Consider the following 16348-nt stretch of genomic DNA (forward strand, 5'->3'; position numbering starts at 1 on the left):
AAGATCCAGTACCATCTTCCTCCAATCTTACAAGATTCAGAATCCTGTACCCAGATGTTTTCTCAGTGTTACATTACTACCAGCTTGAAAACTGAGGCCTCTCAGACATTGCTAGTGAAAATTTAAAATGGTTGAGTCACTGTGGAAAACAGTTAGACAGTTTCTTATAAAACTAAATATGCATTTACAATATGACCTAGCAACTATACTCTTGAGCATTTATCCCAAAGAAATAAAATTTGTGTGCACACCAAAACTTGTGTATGAACACTCATTGCACCTTTATTCATTATAGCCCCTAACTAGAAACAACCCAACTGTTCTTCAAGGGATGAATGCTTAAACAAACTCAGATACAACCATACTACAGATCAGTACTGTTCAATAAATAGGGATGAACTTATTGATACATGCAACAATTTGTGTGGACCTTGAGGCATTATTCGTAGTTTAAAAAAAAGCCGATCTCAAAAAGTCATATACAGTATAATTTTAATTAGATACCATCTTCAAAATGACTAAATTATAGAGACGGAGAACAGAAAAGTAGTTACCAGAGGCCAGGAACAGTGGAGTGATCGGTGAATGTATAAAGGAATAGCTTAGGGAAGGTCCTTTATGGTGATAAAGAGTTCATATCATGATTATGGAGGCGGTGACATGAATCTATGCATAGGATTAAACTGCACAGAAATACATACATACATACACACTACAGTATGTACAGACTGAACAAGGCATGTGCCAATGTCCATGTTCTGGTGTCGATACTGTATGACAGCTATAAAAGATGTCATCATTGAGGGAGATGGGTGAACACTGAGGAGGGGAACACAGGCCTCTTTATGTACCAGTAACTTTCAACGAGTCCATAATTATAATTAATTCCAGAATAAAAGTAAAAAAACAAAAAACCAAGCAGTTTTTTAGCTTATCCTTATATGGAACCTTCTAAACAGCCTGAGCAACATTCTTCCCTTCATGAGGCTGCGATTGTCCCAAAACTCTTAATACTAGCAGCAGCCTGGAGACTAGAATCCATGTCAACTAACTCACCATCCAATTCTCCATCACAGCTTTTATAAGGGAAGACAATGAAAACACAAACGTATTAACATAGCCATAACAGTAATACTGTTAGTTACTCAGTTGTGTCTGACTCTTTGCAACCCTATGGACTGTAGCCCTCCAGGCTCCTCTGTGCATGGAATTCTCCAGGCAAGAATACTGGAGTGGGTAGCCATTCCCTTCTCCAGGGGATCTTCCCAACCCAAATATCGAACCTGAGTCTCCTGAATTGCAGGAAGATTCTTTACTGTATGAGCCACCAGGGAAGCCCAACATAGCCATAGGCTCTGGCTTTCAGTAATGCCATTCCCTCAGTGTCCAATGCTTGGGAATCTTCACCCAAATGAACAAGGCCATGAATACATCTAGACTTGGAAGCAATCGACTCTGCCTGAAAAGGTCAGGAGAGACTTCTTCCAAGAAGGGAAATTGGAGCTGAGTTTGAAGGTTAAGAAGAACGTCACCTGACAGAACTGGAAAGAAAGAGCATTCCAGGAAGTGACAGGCCTGGGACAACACCTCAGATTTAAAAGGCTGCAAGGAAGAGGGAAGAGGGCATGACAAACGTGCAACATAGCCGTGGGAAAGAAGGGGCACAAGGTCTTAAAAGCCCATAGTGCCGTGTTATGAGCAGAAAGTTTTCAAGTTCAAGGTTACATATCCACCATAAACCACTGAGGACAGGAGGTCTCTTAACACTTCTCTTTTATTTTGTTTAAGGTACCTACATAATACTTCTTTTCCTCAGATGTGTATTTTCTGCTAGTTAATATAAACAAGATATCATGATTCTAACAATTCTCCCAATAATTATGATAATGTGATGCTTTGTCAGTTTGTCTTCTAAGCAAAGCAAGTAGATTCTTTTGGGGAAGTAAAATTAAGCCAAGGAGGAAAGATATCAAAATCACCACCCCAAATTATGCACTAAAGCTAATCTCATTAACATATTCCATGCATGTTTATTTTTAATCCAATCTTACCTTTTCTCAAAGCTTGTTTATTCTCTAAAAATAAATATAAGCTATGTTTTAAGTTAGTAAACTGGAAAAAAATAAAATGTTCAGGGGGTGAGTAAAAATTCAGAGGAATCCTGCCACAAGGAACCCATAATTCTTGATTTAAATTTAACAGCTTTGTTCACTGTGGCAGTAAAGTATTAACGGCATTGCAAAGTTGAATTCACATGGGCAGTAATTCACAATCTCTGGAACAGAGTCTTATTTTATGTCAAGTCATTACATCAGTAAAAGTTACCAAAAATAAACCCATTTGACTTTCAGCATTTTAGACAATAAATAGAGTCTTTTCTCCCAATGTCAAGTTAGCTTTGAAATATGCAGGCTTATTAACAGTAAAAATCTTCATGACATCAAAGAAATGGTACACCCTATCTCATAAATATATCTCATAACTAACAAATATGATTCTGTTTCTTATAGTTTGTGAGGTGTCTTCTGTTCTTTGAATTAACCTAAAACCCCAAGTATGAAATACATGCTTTGTGCTGAATGAGGTCAGCTCTATGTTCAGCACTTTAGATTGTTTTCAAATGTGCTTTGGCCCAGAATGGATCAATCACTCTGCAATGACCATAGCATAGGGTACACAAAGTTGTGGGATCCCCCATCTACGTGGGGAGGGCAGAAGGAGGCAAGCAATTCTAGGGGATACAGGGATGCCACTTAAAGGTCAAACATCAGGATGGGTCATTCACCTACAAGAAGTACTTAACGCACCAGCCCCCACCCCCCAGCTTATAAGAAAGGAAGGAACCAACTATCTTCACATCTAATTAACCATGGACTTAATTAGGAATAAGTCTTATTCCTTTTGTGCTTCCCTCGTGGCTCAAACAGTAAAGAATCTGCATGCAATGCAGGAGACTTGGGTTCGATCCCTGGGTCAGGAAGATTCCGTGGAGAAGGGAATGGCTACCCACTCCAGTTTTCCTGCCTGGAGAATCCCATTAACAGAGGATCCTGTCAAGCTACAGTCCATGGGGTCACATAGTTGGACTCATCTGAACAACTAACAGTTGGAGTCTTATGTCTTTTCATGTTCTCAGTCCCTACAATGCTGCTCAATATGCTTTTGGACTAAATGAGTGACTGACTGAATGGATGCATTGGTGCAATGCAAAAAACAGTTAAAAGATGGTACAATGCATTATTAACTCACTTATTTTTTTGTTATAAACATTTATCAGGTGCTTGTTATGAGCCAAACCGCATGCCAGCTAATAAGAAAGAGACAATAGAAGATAGCAGATAGATGACAGCAGGGAAAAAATAGGACCAAAGAGAGAAGAAAGGGAAAAGGATTAAGGCTGGTCCTAACAAATGTCATGATTTCAAACTGATACACTGGTTCCGGGACAGAAGGAGATACTTTTAAAATTCTGTCCCTGGAAAGAGGCTGATGTCCTGTGGGGAGAATAGGCAATGTCTAAAGGCTGAAGACTAACTCACATACAACAGGCCTTCATCATCACTGTGAGGCTGAAAGCTTTAAAAATCTCATTTCAGAAGTATTTATTAATCCTGCACAAGAGCTCAGATGAAAGGGATGTGGGGAGGGGACCTGGCAGTTTCTCAGAATCAGTGGATTCTCGCGGTGTCTGGTTTAAGACTCTCACTTAGATAGGATCCCTTACCCCATGTAAATTGGCCCCCTACTTCAGAGCCAGGGGTCATTTTCTCTGTGGTCAGTTTGTCTTAACCACAGGGATTCTTAAAGAGGCTTAAGCCACACAATTTCAAAGGCACGGTTTTGCTTCAAATTCGGTTTTGCTTCAAATTCGGTTCAACACAGTCAAAGAACAGATTACCATCCCAAAAGGATTTTGAGCTATCATGAACAAAAGAATGGAACTTAACCAGGAAAAACCTGGGGGGAAAACAGGACATTTGGTCATCCCAGCCTGGTGGCAGCTCGCACAAAGGATGCAACGTTAAAAATAGAATCAACAAACATTCACGTGGAGATGGTATCTAGAAACAGGACAAAGACTGATGGCATCCCTCCCCAGAAAGGACCTTGAAGGAGGAAGCTAGAGACCACAGGCATGCATGCACACAGCAAGACATTTGGAGAAATGTTTCAGAGGGGAAAAAAAAAAAAAGCCCTTGGTTTTGCTATTTCACCTACATTCAATATCCCTGGTTACAGAGTAGGAGGGAGCATGGGACAAAGAGAGGTTATTAAAGGATAAATAGACTATTCTCTGGTCTCAGGGACATTTACTCCTGGGTTATACTGCTCTTTGGGCACTTGGTCCCACAGTTTGCAGACCCATTCTCCTGGCAGGGTTCATTAAGCACAGAGGCGCATACAAACCAGTCCTTTTTCTCTATCAGAAGCTCCGAATTTCATTCCCAAGTTTCAACTGACAATGGATGGAAGGGAAATGGATGAATTCAGACATGAATTCAGGTTCCCTAGAATTTAGAATCCCAAATTCTAGAATCACCACATATCCTTAAATCTCAAAAGAATCATCGATATCTCTAATACTGATATACCCCTGAGATTTAATCTTCTTTCTGTTAAATGGTAGGTAGTTAGAATAGGAAAAAGGAGTCCAGAATGGCGGAGGCTAAAAGACAAGGAAGGGAAAAGCCCGTGAAAATAGAACAAAGGAGGGTCCGAGGACGGAGTGAGGACCTCAGGTAGAACAAACTGCACTCCTGGCTCCTCTTTTTATATGCTTTTTCCTCCCCCTGGGCCTGCCCTATGTAAATTGGGCTAGCCAGGAGTGCCGTTTGTTCCACCCGAGGTCCTCACTCCAGTCCTCGGACCTTCTTTTGTTCTATTTTCATGGGCTTTTCCCTTCCTTGTCTTTTAGCCACCGCCATTCAGGACTCCTTTTCCCTATTCTACCTACCTAACAATTCCAACCTAATTCCCATAATACAGACATAGGTCATACCCCTTTCTATGAAGTGTTGCAGGAGGGTGAGGATGATACAGCCCTGTGTGTACCTGTGGAAGCCAGTGAGCCTCCAACACACAGAAGCATGTCTAGAAAGAAACCAGAATAGAAGCCGGGACTGATGGAGACAGAACATCATCTTATCATTCCATGAATGTTTATGTCATGAGTCTTCTCAAACTTCCTCAAATAAATAAGCCATGTTTTCTTGTTTAATCTTTTAAGTGGGCCTTTATCTTACATCTCTTTGCCTGAATGAAGGATACTCTAAAAAGGCTGCCTGAATATACACTTATAAAGGACAAAGACTGCTTTTTTTGGAAAAGCACTATATACAAGCAGGTGTTTATTACTCTGAATCAGTGGTTCTTGAACTGTGAGCTGTGTCTCATTTACGGTTCCTAAAATGGCTCGTGAAATTGACTTTTTGAATGGAATAAAATGCAAGGGAATGAAATCGAATGGAAAGGAAAATATTAGAATGTATCACATAATGTCAGGCTATTATTTGGTGAAACTTTTACTATAGTGCTGACCCAAGACTTGGTTTTTAAAATAAAAAACCACTACTTTGGATGATGTCAAACTGCTCTTGCATTTTGAAAAATATAATGTACTACTGATAGGATTCACATTACTCTGAATTTCTCACTCCATTACAATGCTTCAGAATCATTTCAGCTATAATTAGACAAAGTCTCAAATCCTTCACAGTTTAGTCTCAAGATAAAGAAAACTAATAAAATGGGTTGCGGCTTTACAACCACATTCCTGTCCCTGAGGCATGGACCAGCAAATGGAAGAAGGTGTAAATCCACCATCCAAACCATCAAGATCCTGTATCTCTTAAAGCAATCTGTTCCAAAGACATGACATCCTGACCCCATGAACTGTGGGACAGACCCAATGAACCACAGAAGGGTTTTTACTAATATTTTTAAATGACTTAAAAAAATTATAATAAAATATCTAAGACCAGAAAAACAAAGTGTACTCTAAAATAAGTATATCAAGTATGTTTCAAAAATCTCCATGTGTATTATGTTTTTAGTAAGAAAAATGCCTGACCTATGATTCAATCAGGCATCTCAGAATATCAGTAATATTTCATGATAAAAAAAATTTACTTCCATAATTTTCTTAATCAGTATTTATCCTGATTGCTGCAAAACTTATTTCATCCTTATAACATACATACACAAATAAACTTTAAATAACAATACAATATTTAATAAATTCCTTTCTGTATAATTCACTCTTTCTACATCTTTAAATCAACTTTGCTTTAATGAAGGCATAATTATTCTAATTGGGGCTCTTTAAATTGATCCTTTTACATTGCTAAATTAAAAGTTAGTGTATTTTTCAAGTAAGTATGATTCAAGCTTATTGATAAAGGTCGTGGACTAAACATTTAAAGTCATTTAAAAATCGCTAAAAGCATGCAAGTAAAAGGCTTATTATTATCTACTTAAGCTTTTCCGTCCTCTCTTTCTTTATGTTTTTGTCAGAACTAGGGCATTAAGATATCCCTATCTATCTATCCATACATCTCTCCATCTAGCAATTAATTGTCTTTCTTTCTTTATACTTCCCTGAAGTGAAATGAAGTCACGCAGTCGTGTCTGACTCTTTGCGACCCCATGGACTATAGCCCACCAGGCTCCTCAGTCCATGGGATTTTCCAGGCATGAATACTGGAATGGGTTGCCATTTCCTTCTCCAGGGGATCTTCCCGACCCAGGGATCAAACCTGGGTCTCTTGCATTGTAGGCAGACGCTTTGCCATCTGAGCTACCAGGGAAGCACACATACTTCCCTGACATAGTACCATATATATAGTAGGTACTTGAGAAAAAATATTTCTGAATTGAAAGATTGTAAAAGACATTAAATTTATTCTAACGTTAATTACAGCCTAACTTATTTATTAATTTTATCCCCTAAAGCAAGTTCTTTCTACCTCTACAACCTATTCTCTTTAGTCAATAGGAAGCAATCAACCAAGCATTGAGTATTATATCCTCTCAATTGACAGCTTGCTGCCTTGATTAAGCTGCATGAAGACTATTATGCAAGGAATTCAAGAGCATGGAAAAAAGAAATTCAACCATCAGAAATATTACAAACAAAAAAATCTTCTAACACTCTTTTCCAAATGTTCTATAAAATTCCAATCATTCCGCTCATCAAAAAATTAAATCACCCAGATTACCCCCAATACATAATAATGGAAAACTGAATTTTGTTGTTTTCCCAGGAATAGCTGAAAGACCAGTTGAAAAGACCAACGGGTACAGAAAATAATGTAAAACATCAACTATCCCTATAAATTCCCTTCCACATTCATCTTAATTACAGGCAACTTCCCCCAAATAATCATCTAAATCTACAGCCAAAAGGAGAAAACCAAGTGTTAGACAGCAGTCAAAAGTAATCATATTTTTCTCTTGTGTCATACACCATTGCCACAGGTATAAAGCGGAATTATTCTGACCAATTTCCAAAGATATCACTGTAAATTAAACATACTCACAAAAGTTTTTATCTCATTGTGGTTTCAAATCAATAGTTTGCAAAATTTCAAACTTCTGAAGAAACTGAGAACAGAATAAACAAAACCTGTTTTACATCTAAGTGTTTTCATACGTTAAAAAAAAAAAAACATAGAAACTATGAAGAATAGCAGCACAGAAAAAGCCATTATCTGCTTGTAGATTTTTCTTTGTGGTTTATTTCATGTCTCCAATCCCAGGCTGGCTTGTGAATCACTCAGCCTAAAATCACGGCACAATTCCCACTCCCACAGACAAGTACAATGCACTCAGGGAACACAAAATAATTTTTATTAGTTTAATCCAGACACTTATGAAAAGATAAGCCTGCTATGAAATTCATTCACTTATTCACATATGCATGTAACACCAGCTATGTGTCAAGCCCTCTGCTGGAGGATGATGTGGGGGAGGAGATGTGCCTCCACCCCTCCAAGTTTATAATCAGGTGGTAGACAAAATACCAGATACAAATAACCAGAGGTTAAGGTCAAATGCTGTAAATAACACTACAATGAAATAAACAAGATTCTCTAGGAGGCAAGAAGGGGCTGATTATCCCCCATTTATGTGATCAGGCAGGTTTTTTTGCAGCAGATCACATTTAGATTGGGTTTTGAAGGATGAAGAGGATTTTGAAAAGCAGAGATGGATGGATAATTTGAAAAATGAGAAGAGAATGCTGACACTCCTCAGAGGTCTGGTACATATGCTAACACCAGGCTATGAGCTTTTATGTATGGTATCTCATAATCCTATTTCAATGGGGAAGGACAACAGGATTCAGCTACAGGATCTGAGAAGAAACAAAAAGGCAGGCAAGGTGAGATGAATACAAGTAAAGAATATCTCCAGTGTTAATAAGCCAAAAAGTCTGAACTTCAGCAGAAAGAAAAATGGAACTCAGTACTTCAGTTCCCTCATCTGTATAATGCGCCTAACAGCTATACCTGCCTTGCAGGCTTTTCATATGATCAGTGCATGGAATAACATACATAAAATCTTTTACACACTGTTTGGCACAAAATAAACACTCAGTTCAGTGTTAGCCACCAGCATCATCTACCCCTAATAATTCCCTCCCTACCATCATCCTCCAAATGACATGGTTTCTAAGACACTTGCCTACTTCTTGGTCTACTCCAACCTGCCAACATCCTCCTAAGATATGGTTTATCCAAAAAGGAACCAACATACTCTCAGTGGTTTGGCTGGAATGTGATACAGAAGGACAATTACTGCCCGTACTCTCAACAATGAATAGAGAGAACAGGCTACGGTCCCTTTGATAGAGCCAATGAAGAATGACCAGGAGAGAATCTGCAGATGAAATGTCACAATTTAAACATTCAGGTAACACACATAGAGATCAAGGATGAATACTACAAGGGCAGAATACCATACAGGAAGAGGCCATGAGTGGTCACTGACTCCAAATAGCTTAGAGAAACTCATTACATGTCCAGATTCTGAGAGAAGCCACTCGAAGCATTCCTGGCCATACCCAGCTCCACCAAAACTGCCTACCCTACCCTGGCGCCAGCAGCAGTTCCTGTAACCAACTGATACACATTCAAAACCAGGGCCTCAGGGATTCAGAAAACAACCGCAAATGGCAATGGAGTCTAGTTACCTCTAATTAACAAAGAAGCTACCTCTTGCATGTAAAGTAGGAAGCACGAAAATAACCTCCAAAAGGTGTGATTCCTTTGAATAAAACCATTATGAGCCCGGAAAGCAAGGCAGTCTGTCACAAGAAAAAAGAGGTTCTACTTCCAGTGATCCCAATAATCCCAATAGAAGTAACCATTAATCCCAATAGCAGGCACTCCCATCATTTCTTTATGCAGCACTGTCATCAGAAGTATCATTTTTGAAATATTAAGGACAACCTATGGATAAGACCCAGCTTAGGAAAAGGACAGAGCTAAGTTAACCTTAAAATATGGGAGAAGGCAATTTCATTTTATCTAACCTAAAATGAGAGGGAAAGGGAAAACTATCAAATTAAATTCAGCAGCAGGCTGATAATTCTGTAGGCTGGTGTGACAAAACAGTACGTGCTTTACAGGTTAACAGTGATAATTAAAAGTTTTCGGGGGGAGGGTGTGTGGAATCAAAGCTATACAATTAAGAGAACCAATAAAGATATGCTGAAAGGATAGTAAAGTCATTGATGAGGAGGAACAAAGAAATAGCAGAGTCAGGTGGCTTGAAGAGAGAAGAGACACTGCTGAGAGAGCAATTGATGGCTAGACCATGCAGCTCACCACGGAATAAAGAGAGGATGTTAGTTACGGGAAAAGTAAAGGAATCAAGGGACTGGGAGAGTTTCCAACAAGGCTCCAACCAAACTTAAAAGTTTCTCCCAAGGAACAGTTTACAGAGCAAGGAAAATTTTTAGAGTATCTCTAGGTTTTAGTTACTGTCCCATTCAACCTCCTCGGGGTTAAGTAGAGGAAGACACAGCCCAAGTGACCTGCCTAAAGGCTGCCAAGTTACCGTACTACCTGAGCAGACATTGGACATCCAGCTCCCAAATCCAAATTCACTGCTCTTCCTTCCTAATGACCTTGTCCAAGAATAAAAATTAATACAGCTAGAATTCTCTTAAGAAAAAATCAAAGCTAATCTTCATCGTTCTAATGAAGGATACAAGTGGAAGATTAGTTGGAACAACAACCCAGTCACTTCAAGGCTCTATGATCTGCCCTTGAACAGGAAGCTCTAAAAAGGAGAAATATTGGCACCTCTACTGGTCACCTGTAAGATACTGTCCTTCACGCCAAGCAGCCACTGTCCAGACTGCACCCAGAGCCCACGATCTCAGCTCTTATATGCTTGCTCCTCAGCATCTTAGTATGTCCCATACAGAACATACTCTTTGAGATTACAACTCTGAGGGTGAGCTCCTGGGGTTTTTGCATCATTCCTGAAGATTATTTTTGGATCTTCTAGCCAGTCTATTTTTTCTCAGAAATAAAACAAGTATTCAGGATTTTAAGTTGTTGCAAATTAGCACAAAACACACAGAAATAGAGTCTTAAGGCTTTATTCAAACTCCCTATTCACCTATTCTCCACAAATGAAAAACTAAGCTTAGAATCATCCTGACTGATACTTTACAAGAAATAGTAATGCAGAGACAAACATACATGGAAGATTGTTTTTGCCTTGTGTTTCAGCTTCTCCTTAGCAGCTGCGGAAAATCTTTAGGAAACAAAGAAGGTTTTGAGAGGATTCCCTTTGAGTTCTGCTGGCAGCCTTCCAATGCACAAAGCCACAAAGAGGCTAACAATAGAGACAGGTATTCAGAACCTGCATTAATACCTGACCTGAAGCAGGAACAGCACACACCTATATACCTGGTTTACAGGAGGCTCTACAACTGGTGTAGAAATCTAGTTCTTACACATCCTGTCTTCCTCCAAAACTCCTCTAAGCATCTGCAATAGTCTCTACCCTGAATGGCAGAGCCAGTACTGCCAAACCCAGGATCTCCATTACACCCTGCCTGGAGGAAGTATCCTGCATCATTGATCACAGCATTCAGCCTCTTAGATCCCAACTCAGACACAGCAGCTTTATTTGCAAAGCTCAAGGTTCTCAGAGTTTTTTACGTTCAGCTCCTCCAAAAAAATCCTAAATGCCACCACTATCCTTTACTATAAAGAACAGAAAAAAGGCTATAGGTGCCACATAGATATCATAAGATTGCTCCAAAAAAACATAAACTGGGATGGTTTGTTTCATGTGTCCATTTGGTTAAGCTATGGTATCCAGTTATCCAATCAAATACTAATCTAATCAAAACTAACTGCTCTGAAGATAATTTATGGATATGGTGACACCTATAACATGCTGACTTTAAGACAGTTATTCTAGATCATGTGGGTGGGGCCTCATCCAACCATTAGGAAGGCCTTAACAAAAACACTGAGGTCCTGAAGAAATTCTGCCTCGAGACTTGCAGCATCAATTCTCGTCCAAGGGTTTCCTTATATATATAGAGAGAGAACATAAATACAAAGACAGATATAAAAATCTCCTACCAGTTCAAGTTCTCTGGAAAGCCCCATTGCTGATATATAATCCAGTTCCGTATCTGTATCACTGCAAACCCATTAAAATCAATTGTAAACTCAAATGTTGATGGGAGGCCAAGGAGGTAACATCACTGGGAAGAAGTGAGTGGTAGACATCAGATAGCAAAACACAGGCTGCCTTAGTGCCCGGAAGACATGAGGAAGGTGCTGGGAATTACACTGAACGGTGGATACGTCTACCTACAGGAGATGGCGGTGCTGCCAGGCTGCAATGGGGAATCAGTGCCAGTAGACGTTCCATTTGTTAAAGAGAAGCCAGAAATCCATACTTTTAAAAGTTAACCCCCCCACCCCAATCAAATTTAAAGCATCCTATAATCCAATCCTTCGGAGATCAAATAAAACAAGTCTGTAAGCCAGAAGAGAGAGAAGGAAAACTGGCTCTATGGTTTCTACATACATTAATTCATTCAGTCTTGAAAACATTGTCATAAGCAGGTACTCAGCTCAGTTCAGTTCACTCACTCAGTCGTGTCCGACTCTTTGAGACCCCATGAATCGCAGCACGCCAGGCCTCCCTGTCCATCACCAACTCCCGGAGTTCACCCAGACCCACGTCCATCGAGTCGGTGATGCCATCCAGTCAGCTCATCCTCTGTCGTCCCCTTCTCCTCCTGCCCCCAATCCCTCCCAGCATCAGAGTCTTTTCCAATGAGTCAACTCTTCTCATGAGGTGGCCAAAGTACTGGAGTTTCAGCTTTAGCATCAGTCCTTCCAATGAACATCCAGGACTGATCTCCTTTAGAATGGACTGGTTGGATGTCCTGTACTACTATTATGCTATTTTTGCAGATAAGGAAAGTGAAGCATGGTCACATGATTAATAAGTGGGGTGGCCAGGATGTCAATTCTGGCAGAAGCCACAGACAATTTTGCTTACCTTTTGTCTACAGTTTTCATCCTGAAGAGCTTGAAACTCTGACTTTTCATTTCTGGATGTTATAATAGGCTCATAAAGACAGCCATAGAAACTTTACAGGTGGAGAAAATGTGACACAGAAAACTAAAGACATATTGAAGGGTTCACCCAAGTAGTCAAGCCAATAATTCAACAGATGCCTCTCTCCTCTGCCTTTCAACTCAGAAGGTACACCATTCTCAGGGAAGCTAATCACTATTGCATTTCTAATGAATGGCCTGGCTGAGCTTTTGTATTATTATAATTTACCAAGTTTTAAATTAAACATTTTAGTCACCGAGAAACAATCAGTAGTAAATATAGTAACCCCAGAGTGTCCACCACTTAGTTTAAAAAATTAAATGCCACAAGTACACAAGAAAGCTCACCAGTATTTTATTAACCACTTACAGAAGAAACCAGAATCCGAATTTTGTATCATCTACTTGTATGTGGCAGTGTTGACACTATTACTTCACATGCAAGTAAGGAATGTAATACCACTTTGCATGCTTTCAAGCCTGAAGAAAATGGCACCATAAGGTATATATACTCTTCGGCAACTTGTTTTTATTTTCTCACTGTGATGCATTTGACATTTATTTCTCTCTATACTGTGTAACACTCCATTGTATGACAATAACACAGGTTAAATATCCATTTGTTTGTTATTAGATATCTAGTTCACATTATGCACATGGCAACGAAACACGATCTTACATGCGTCTTCTTGTGGACAAGAGGTGACAATCTACTACGGTCATGAGTCAGATACATTAGGGGATTCTGTATAATTTAGCAATTCTCCTGTAATTCTAAAATTAATTCAAAATAAAGTTTTGCTTTGTTTTTTTAAAGAACATTTTCTTGAGGCCACTCAAAGGAATCCTTCCATATGACTGCAAAGCTTTATGCTAAATATCAAACACAGATGAGGCCTCCATAGTCAGTGGGCACGAAGAGGCTGCCTCCTCAGCACCCAAGCCCAGAAATGTCACAACTCCACCATGGGAACGTGGCTGTTTAGAACGCCTCAAATATCTGAGCTTACATATGGTCAAGTATGTTAAGTAAAATCAAAGCAATTCCTTGCATATTTATGAACCAAGACAGGAAGAAGCTATTTAAATTGAAAAGATAGCAAAGACTCACTAGAGTCAAAAAGCCTCTTAAGCTACAGCACCTCTCTATATGTTATGACTTGTCTTTTTCATAGGGTAAAACTGAATCTAAGATTTAATTCTATGCATTCGAGGCACATCTAAAAGTTTGAGGCCCCTTAAAGTATGAAAGGGGAAAAAAACTCTCTGAGTTCAAACATTTCTTCCTTCTCTTCTTATTCTTTCCAAGAGGGCAGATTCCTTGTGCTATGAGAAAATTGTGTTTACATAAAGGTTCAGAGTGTGGAACTGACAAGAGCTAATACACCAAATCCAAGCCCAGCCGCCTCCCCTAGGAAGCCTGCCAGGACGAACCTCATCTGAACCACATCACTCAGCTCCCCTTCTCTCCCTTCGGACTTGCACATTTTCTTTGGCCTCAATCACTTAGCACTTGTGAATGTTTTGATTGGGATCATCTGTAAGTTCCTGTTATGTTGTTTTGTCTTCCTACACAGATTGTAAACTTCTTGAGGCATTATGTCAGTCCATCAACAAGGGCAATTGCCAAAATATAGCAGAAAGAAGCCGAACTGGAAACTAGGAGAATGTTTAGTTTCCAGTAAGATCTCTGCAGCCACAGCCTAAGGATGTTATCATCTTTGGGGAGATTTAGATCCTTCAAACTCTTTCTTCAGTGTCTGAGACTATTGCTTCCCATTCGATTCTATTGATAGATCATCCATTCATTTCACTTTCTTCTACTGACAGTTTATAACATGCAAGATACAGGAACCCTGGGAGATTTAATCTTTGCTAATAAGAAACAAATGATTTTACTTTGCTCCCTCCCCAAATATAAGTAGCTCACTATCAACCAAAGATTACTTAATAAATGTTCATTCAAGCATCCAAGTGATGAAGCCAGTGGCTGAGGAATAAACAAGCTCAGCAGATCCTTTATCTGAAGGGTGTTTTCTCTATCTAGCCTCCTCAGTCGTGGCCCACACTTGGGAACAGTTTGACATTTTAGCACCATATGGCTCAGCGAGGATCCAAAGGCCACACTAAAACCTGCCAGGCCACCTGGCATTTCCCGCACTTGCCCATGCGGGCGGCAGCAGGCACCCAGCTCACAGCTGCAGCCTGAGTCAGGTCTGGGGTTACTGGGGGGCCCTAGCAGATGCCAGGTCAGCAATAGCCAGAGCAGCAGCCACAGAGTTTTGTGGTTCAGCACCACAATGCCAAAACTCATAATCTAATGCCCATTTGCCCAGATTTCTGGCACAGCTGTGAAAATACCCTGGTGGTTTTGGAACCACGTGTCTTTTCATCAGAGGAATCTCATAATCGTACCCTATTCCAGAATGCCATCTCTCTGAAGCACAGCACGGTACACTCACTCTCCGAGAGATGCTTGCCAATATCAAGGAACCTACTGGGACTATCGGGACAGACAAAGAACCAAGATGTGAAAAGAGGGTTCCCACCCCATAACAACCTCCTTTTCCGAAAGCCTGAGCTTCATCATCAGAGATTTGTTTCCTACTAGAATATAAAACACCTTTTGCTTGTTAAAATTTCAAAAAGTGCTATACTTTGTAAGTTATAAATTCAGACCTCTTCTTGTGCCTCTGTAAGAGCAGCTTGCTCTGTGATGAAACAATATTTATGTTGTGAGAAGGAGCCATGTAGGAGCCAAGGCAGGGATGGGGCACCTCGCAGGGGATCAAGGTTGTAGGTGTCAGAGGGGAGGGAACGAGCAGCAGGAAAACAGTACAGGAAAGGGCGGGTGTAAACGGAAGACTCTACTCAAGGGTTGTAATGAGGGTGTTTTATAAACCTAAGTGTTAAGGATCAGGCTGTGATCAAGGAACCATGTCCCTAGGCAATGCTTTGCTCTAACTGGCCATGTCTCATTATTCCAGGCCTTAAAATCTCTCTTAAACAACACACACAGGCACATATACATGCACTAATAAGCTCCTATCCTAGACCTGAGATTGGTTCAGCTCACATAAAACCGACTACATGTAAGCATATGCTCTTCAGGAAAAGGGCCTCAGGGCTTGCGATACTGCAGTATTACATAGATACAACAGAAGTCTTCTCGGTTTATAGTACCAAAACTGGCTATTCAGAGGATGAGAAATTCCAGAGAGACTTAGCCTTCCTTACTTAATAACAGCTAATCTATATAAAAAACTAACACAGTCATTAAACAAGATTTTTATACTTCTTCAGGCTTACCTAATTTCACCCTTCTCTCTAGTAAGCTCTGCATTCTACTAGACACACATGCACTCCAGGGATGATTTTAGAAACATGATTTGCATGGAAATGCTTATTTTCATCTGACTTAGACTCTAAAGTCAGAAGTCTAGGCCACAGCAGCCAAGTCAAAAAATTAAAACAAAGCAAGGGAGGGGCATGAGAGCAAGTATGCAAAAATAAGACAATCTATTATTTGACATCATTCAAAAGCAGAGACATTACTTTGCCAACAAAGGTCCGTCTAGTCAAGGCTATGGTTTTTCCTGTGGTCATGTATGGATGTGAGAGTTGGACTGTGAAGAAGGCTGAGCGCCGAAGAATTGATGCTTTTGAACTGTGGTGTTGGAGAAGACTCTTGAGAGTCCCTTAGACTGCAAGGAGATCCAACCAGTCCATTCTGAAGGAGATCAGCC

General features: G+C 40.0%; 1 protein-coding gene across 1 annotated transcript in view; it reads right to left on the reverse strand.

Annotated features, from left to right (window-relative positions):
* The window catches only part of DOCK4 (dedicator of cytokinesis 4), a 477425-nt gene that overhangs the window by 392838 nt on the left and 68239 nt on the right, over nt 1-16348 (reverse strand). The gene's annotated exons all lie outside the window — the stretch shown is intronic.

Source organism: Bison bison, unplaced genomic scaffold, assembly GCF_000754665.1.
Source record: "Bison bison bison isolate TAMUID 2011002044 unplaced genomic scaffold, Bison_UMD1.0 scf7180017864525, whole genome shotgun sequence".
Classification (NCBI taxonomy): Eukaryota; Metazoa; Chordata; class Mammalia; order Artiodactyla; family Bovidae; genus Bison; species Bison bison.